The 7,192-nt window shown below is 56.0% G+C and overlaps 1 protein-coding gene across 2 annotated transcripts in view; it reads left to right on the top strand.

Annotated features, from left to right (window-relative positions):
• Positions 1–3,901: 3,901 nt before the first annotated feature.
• LOC129713847 (sodium-dependent neutral amino acid transporter B(0)AT2-like) overlaps positions 3,902–7,192 on the top strand; it is a 27,021-nt gene continuing 23,730 nt past the window's right edge. The window contains exons 1-2 of one of the 2 annotated variants that reach the window (XM_055663186.1): positions 3,902–4,009; positions 5,397–5,591. The gene's annotated coding sequence lies outside the window, so the exon portion shown is untranslated. Of the gene's footprint in view, positions 4,010–4,032; positions 4,195–5,396; positions 5,592–7,192 lie in introns of those variants that run through there. The other variant, XM_055663184.1, reaches the window with a different exon arrangement.

The following is a 7,192-nucleotide window of genomic DNA, read 5'->3' as shown; positions in this document are numbered from 1 at the left end:
TTCTTAAATTCTTTTTTTTTTTTTTTAAATTGTGTGTTCACTTTCCAAAGAATGGGCCATCTATGCCGTCCCATGATTTTAGAAACCGCTGTTTGGTTACCCCCTCAAGCTTCTTGTGCTCCAGAGAAAACCGTCCCAACCTCTCCAGTCTCTCCTTCCTTATAACTCAAGCCCGCGAATACGAGCAACATCTGAAGAAGGGTTTCGGCCCGGAACGTCGCCTATTTCCTTCGCTCTATAGATGCTGCTGCACCCGCTGAGTTTCTCCAGCTTTTTTGTGCAACCTTCGATTCTCCAGCATCTGCAGTTCCTTCTTAAACACCGAGCAACATCCTTACTGCTTCCGGCACACTTTCTGGTTGAATCACATTATTCCTCTCGCATGTCGACCAGAACTCCATGCCTTCTCGCCCACAGACTGTAACATGACTGCCCGTATTTTGTGCCCCGTGGCCGGGCCGATGAAGGCAAGCTTCTTCAGCGCCCCGCCTGACCGTGTCACCACTTTCACACCCTGCATCTATGTTGGGACAGAACTATGTTTTGAGCAGACCCACAAAGTGCTGGAGTAACTCAGCGGGTCAGGCACCATCTCTGGAGAGAATGGATAGGTGACGGTTCATAGAAACATAGAAAATCAGTGCAGGAGGAGGCCATTCGGCCCTTCGAGCCAGCACCGCCATTCATTGTGATCATGGCTGATTGGCCCCTATCAATAACCCGTGCCTGCCTTCTCCCCATATCCCTTGACTCCACTAGAGCTCTATCTAACTCTGCCATAGAGAGAGTACAGAGAAGGTTCACCAGACTGATTCCTGGGATGGCAGGACTTTCATATGAAGAAAGACTGGATAGACTCGGCTTGTACTCGCTAGAATTTAGAAGATTGAGGGGGAATCTTATAGAAACTTACAAACTCCGTACAGACAGCACCCGTAGTCGGGATTGAACCTGGGTCTACGGCGCTGCGTTCGCTGTAAGGCAGCGACTCTACCGCTGCGCCACGGTGACAGTGCTCATACATGGTTGGGTTTGTTCAAAGGTGCTTTTTATCACATGTGTGAAGTGGAAATGCACAGTGACATCGTTTTCTTACAAACAGTCCAGTAGAGGATTGCACCGAAGCACATCCCCGATAAGGAGATTGTACACAAATAGTTCACTGAGCCAGCATTCAAGAGGCCCCATTTTCCATCTCCAGTCCACGCTGATGAGTTCTCAACTCTGGGCGGCACGGTGGCGCGGCGGTAGAGTCGCTGCCTCACAGCGCCAGAGACCCCGGTTCCATCCTGCCCACGGGCGCTGTCTGCACGGTGTTCGTGCGTTCTCCCCGTGACCCGCGTGGGTTTTCTCCGGGTGCTCCGGTTTCCTCCCACACTCCAAAGTACGTACAGGCCTGTAGGTTAATTGACTTAGTATAATTGTAAATTGTCCCTAGTGTGTGTGTGTGGGTGGGATAGTGTCGGTGTGGTGGTCGGTGCGGACCCGGTGTTTCCGTGCTGTATCTCTCAACTAAACCGTGTGTGAACGCATTAACACAAGGGATTAGCCACTTAATATCTTGTGCGATCTCATCCATGTGTTGCATTGAGGGCTGATTTACATGAATTTGATATTTTCCCCAACACAGTTAGTGATGTGGGCATTCCATTGACTGATTTTAATGCTGCTTATTGGAGTTTATTTGTCGTGAGTGAGTGAATGAGTGAGACCATGACAACAGCTCTCTGGTGTTGTGATGTGCATGGATATAGTTGATCTATCTGGGCACACGGGAGGTGGAGGGGAGCTGAGGCATCAGTGGTTCTTGATTTCCCCAGATGCTCTGTGCTTCCTCCTCCTCTCTCGCCTCATCACCAGCCCTCATCGATCTGTCCCCTCACCCTGGATGTGGAGCAGGTGAGGGGCGAGACAGGTTGCAGAGGGATTGGGAGACGGGTATCAATGGCAGCCAACCAGAGATCGGGCAGAACATCCTCCAACAGCTCCCCTCCCCCACCCCTTGCTCCTTGTCCCAACCCTTCCACCCCCACCCTTGCCCTGCCTTCCCCCTCCCCCTCTCCTTTATTTCCCCTTTTCCCCTTTCTTCCTTCTTTTCCACTTTTTTTTTCTTTTCCTCTTCTGTTTGCAAGCCCCCTGCTCTTCCCCCTCTCCCCTTCCCCCCCCTTCATCCTCCCCTCCCTCTCCTCTCCCCTTTTTCCTCCTCTCCTCCTCCCACGCTTGCTCCCCCATCTCCCCATCCTCCTCCCTCTCTCCCCCCTTCCCCTTCTTCTCCCCCCCCTCCCTCTCTCCCCCCTTCTCTCTCCCCCTCTCCTCCCCCTTCTCTCATTCCACCTCCCTCCCCTCTCCCCCTCCCTTCCCCCTCCCCCTCTCCCGTCCCTTTCTCCCCCTCTCCCTCTCTCCCATCTCCTCTCCCCCCCCCTTTTCTTCCTTCCCCCTCCCCTTTCTCCCTCCCCCCCCCCTCTTCTCCCCTCCCTCTCCCCCCCTCCCCTCCCTCTCCCTCTCCCACCTCCCCTCCTCTCCCCCTCCTCCCTCTCTCCCCCCTCCCCTTCTCTCCCCTTCCCCTCCCCTCTCTCCCCCTCTCCCCCCCCCCTCCCTCCCCCTCCCTCCCCCTCCCCTCTCTCCTCCCTCCTTCCCCCTCTCCCCCCCCCTCTCTCCCTCTCCCCCCCCTCTTTCCCTTCTCTCCTCCCTCTCCCCTCTCTCTCCCTCCCTCCCTTCTCTCCCCCTCCCCCCTCTCTCCTCCCTCTCTCCCCCCCCCCCCCCTCCCCCTCTCCCCTCTCTCCCTCCCTCCCCGCTCTCTCCTCTCCCCTCTCTCCCTCCCCCCCTCCCTCCTCCTCCCCCTCCTCTCTCCCCCCTTTCCCTAGCTCTTCTCTCCCCCCTCCCTCCCTTCCCCCTCCCCCCTCCCCCTCTTCCCCCCTCCCTCTTTCCTCTCCCCCCCCTCCCTCCCCCCCCCCCACCTCCTCTTCTCCTCCCCCCCTCTCTCCCCCCTCCCTCGCTCTCCCCCCCCGCTTCTCTCCCCCCTCCTCTCTTCTCCCCCCTCTCTCTCCCCCTCCCTCCCTCTCTCCCCCTCCTCCCTCTCTCCTCCTCTCCCTCCCCTCTCCCCTCTCCCCCCCTCCTTCCTTCTCTCTCATCCTCTCTCCTCCCCTCCTCTTCCCCCCTCCCTCTCTCCTTCCTTCCCCCCCTCCCTCCCCTTCCTCTCCTCCCCCCTCCCTCTCCCCCCCCTCTCCTCTCCCCCCGTCCTCCCCCTCTCTTCCTCTCCTCTCCCTCTCCCCCCCCTCTCCCTCCCTCTTTCCCTCCCCCCCTCCCCTCTTCCCCTTTCCTCTCCCCCTCTCTTCCCTCCTCTCCCCCTCAAGTTTTTCCCCTCCTTCCTCCTCTTCTCCTCCCCTCTCTCTCCTCCCTCTCCCTTTCTTCCCTCCCCCCCCCCCCCCTTCCTCTCCCTCCCCCCCTTTTTCTCCCCCTCCTCTCCCCCCCCCTTCCCCCCCTCTTCTCTCCCCCCTTTCCCCCTCTTCTCCCCCCTTCCTCCTCTCCTCCCCCTTCCGCCCCTTCTTCCCCTCCTTCCTCTCTCTCCCCCCTCCCTCCCCTCCCTCTCCCCCTTCCTTCCTCCCTCCTGGGAGCTCCCCCTCCCCCCCCCACTCTTCTCTCCCCTCCTCCCTCCCTCCGCCCTGTCTCCCCCCCTCCCGCCCTCTCCCCCCTCCCCCGCTTGTCTCCAGTCTCCATGGGTCTCTCCTCTCTCCCTCCCGTGGGGAGCTTCTCGGACTCCGCTTTTCCTCTGCTGATGTGGCATCACGGACTTCTGGGCTCAGCTGCGTCCTTGCTGGCAGTGGGCTCTTCCTCTGTGCATCTCTCTCTCGCTCTCTCTCTCTCCCGCTGTGTCTCTCTCTCTCCTCCTCCCTCTCTCTCTCCCCCCGGCCTCTCGCTGCCCAGCCCTTGAACCCGAGCCAGGACCAGCTCCGATGACCTGCCACCCTCCACCCCCGAGCCGCACTCCTTCACAAGCAGCAGCTGGCAGGTAGAGTGCGAATCTGGTCGTGTCACCCCACACTTGGTCTTTTTATTCTTTCCTTTAGCATTCCTTGTGTGTTGTAAAAAATCGATTCCCAGCCTGGAACTAATCACCTCCTGAGCCTTTTGAAGCTTGCACCCGTCCCAGCCCTCTTGTGGCTCCGACATCCTTGTGTTGAGGCTTTGGACACGGTGAGATATCCCAGGCAGTGGGGTCTGTGGGGTACCGTGTGTGTGTGTGTGTGTGTGTGTGTGTGTGTGTGTGTGTGTGTGTGTGTGTGTGTGTGTGTGTGTACGTGTGTGTGTGTGTGTGTGTGGAGTACCGTGTGTGTGGGGTAAGGGGGACTGGGTGTCTGGGAATGGGGCGCGACTGTTCCGATTCCGTGCAGGGCTTAGAATGGGTCCTCTGTCCACCGCTCTGCTTTTTTATTTACCTTCAAAAAATAGTTTGCCAGTCCGTTAACCTATTAACCCCCAAACCGGTGGACCGGTAGCAGATCGATCTCTTGCATTCTCCAAGGGTAGCGCTGCCCGCTGGTGACTGCACTGGTTTGGGAGTCGACGGGTTAACTGCCTGGCAAGTTGTTTCAATCGGGTAAATAAAACAACTTGGCAGAGTCGGGCAGAGAGCAGCGGTAGAGTTGCTGCCTCACAGCACCACGGACCCAGGTTCCATCCTGACTACGGCTGCTGTCTGTACGGAGTTTGTACGTTCTCCCCGTGACCGCGTGGGTTTTCTCCGGGTGCTCCGGCTTCCTCCCGCACTCCGAAGAGGCGCAGGTTTGTCGGTTAATTGGCTCCGGTAAACTTGTCCCCAGTCTGTGTAGGATAGTGTTAAACCCCTGTCCCACGGTACGAGTTCATTCCAACAGCTCTCCCGAGTTTCGAACTGGGAGATTTACGGTAATGGCCGCTCGTCGGTACTCGGGGCTCTCGTGGACATTGTTCAACATGTTGAAAAATCTTCACGAGTCTTCCCGTGCTTACCTGCCGTTACGTTAGCGAGTCTTCCCGAGTACCTGCCGTTAGCATAACAAGCCGCTAAGAGACGTCCCCGAGCTCCGACGTACCCGCTACGTTCATTCTCCGTGCTTACCACGATATTGATTTTTTTTAAAACTCGGGAGAGCTCTTGGAATGAACTCGTACCGTGGGACAAGGGTTTAAGTGTGCGGGGATCGCAGATCGGCGGGGATTCGGATTCAGATTCAGATTCAATTTTAATTGTCATTGTCAGTGTACAGTACAGAGACAACGAAATGCATTTAGCATCTCCCTTGAAGAGCGACATAGCAAACGACTCGCTGTTTCCGCGCTGTGTCTCTCAACTTGCTTTCCCTGTGAGCGCCTGCCTCGTGTATGTATTAACATGGGGGTTTATTTTTCCTCTGTAGGTCAGATTGATTTCTGCGGCTGAGGGTTTTGTGTTGCTTCAGTGTTGAGTCCCCCCGTCCCTCCCACTCGGACCGCGCGTTCTTCGCTGGAGCCGCTCGCTAATGGAAACGACCTGAAGCCATTTCACCTCGAGAGCTGAAGGAGGGTCACAGGCAGTCGTGCAGAGGAAACACAGCGAGACTCTGCAGCGGGAGGTGAGCCAGCAACAAGGTCAAGGTTGCCCTCAGAGGATCCTCTGCTACCCATCCACTGGTTTGGGGATTAATAGGTTAACAGGCTGGCAAACTATTATTAGGAAGTCAATAAAAACCCAGCAAGGAACAGAGGACCCATTCTAAGGGGATTTTACTGGGACCGGACTGTGTAGAGCCAGGCCACTGGTCCTCCAGCCACTCACCCACCCCACCAGAGTCACGGTGGCTCAGCGGTCCAGCTGCCGCCTGAGACTCTGGTTCCATCCTGTCTGTGTGGAGTTTGCACGTACTCGCGTGGGGTTTCTCCGGGCGCTCCGGTTTCCTTCCACATCCCGAAGGCGTACAGGTTTGTAGGTTTGGTCAAATTGTCAAAAGCATGTAGTAAAGAACCAGGTCGGCATGGACTCGGTGGGCCGAAGGGCCTGTTTCCACGCTGCATCCCCATACTAAAGTAATCCATTTCCAGTGTGTAGGAAAGAACCACAGATGCTGGTTTAAATCGAAGATTGACACAAAATGCTGGAGTCACTCAGCTGGACAGGCAGATAATCTCCAGAGCTGCTGCCTGTCCCACTGAGTTACTCCAGCGTTTTGTGTCTGTAATCCATTTCCAGGTTCCGGTCATCCCCCGACGCCAGCGGCTTCATAGAGCTGCTACCTCACAGCTTCAGAGACCCGAGTTCAATCCTGACCTCGGGTTCTGTCTGTGTGGAGTTTGCACGTTCTCCCCTCTGACCAGGTGGGTTTCCCCGGGATGTTCCGGTTTCCACCCACCCCTCGGAGCCGAAGCAGGTTGGTGGGTTAAGTTGCCCCCCGTGTGCAGGTGAGTGGCAGAATATGGGTGGCTCACGATCGAGACTGTTTTATTGGCACATGTACCGAAAAGGAACATTAAAATTCTTACTCGCAGCAGCATGACCCATATGTAAACATGGGGACGCTGTAACACCCTTAATCAACGACAAGCATTGTTCATCAACATTTTTTATATTTACATATACGCACGCACACACACACACACACGTGAGCATATACAGACGCACACACACACATGCACGCATGCACACACGCACGCACACACATGCTCACACACAGACGCACACACACATGCTCACACACACACGCACGCACACACACGTGCACAAACACACATGCGCACACACATGTGCGCTTACGCACATGCACGCATACACAGACGCACACACACACAGATGCACACACACCGACGCACGCACGCACATACACAAGCATGCACACACACTCACACACACACACACACACACTATGACATGTATGGCAAACAATAACATTAGTTGATGGGAATGTGGGGGAATCAAAATACTGGGTGACTCTAGGATTAGGGTGGAAGCTGGTGGTTGATAGTCAGCACATACCTGGTGGGCTGAAGGGCCTGTTTTGATGCTATATCTCTCAATGGCTATGAGCTCAGTTGGCTTCCCTCCTCCTCTGTGGTTTCTGCATCTTTATCTGTGTCTGTCTGTTTCTCTCTCTCTCTTGCACTCTCATGCTCTTTCATACTCTTGCTCTCTCTCTCTCTCGCACTCTGGCACTGTGCCTCTCTCTTGCGCACTCTCTCGCTC

This window comes from Leucoraja erinacea, chromosome 37 (assembly GCF_028641065.1).
Source record: "Leucoraja erinacea ecotype New England chromosome 37, Leri_hhj_1, whole genome shotgun sequence".
NCBI classification, from domain to species: Eukaryota; Metazoa; Chordata; class Chondrichthyes; order Rajiformes; family Rajidae; genus Leucoraja; species Leucoraja erinaceus.
The sequence above is the reverse complement of the archived record's forward strand: the minus strand, read 5'-3'. Positions and strand labels throughout refer to the sequence as shown.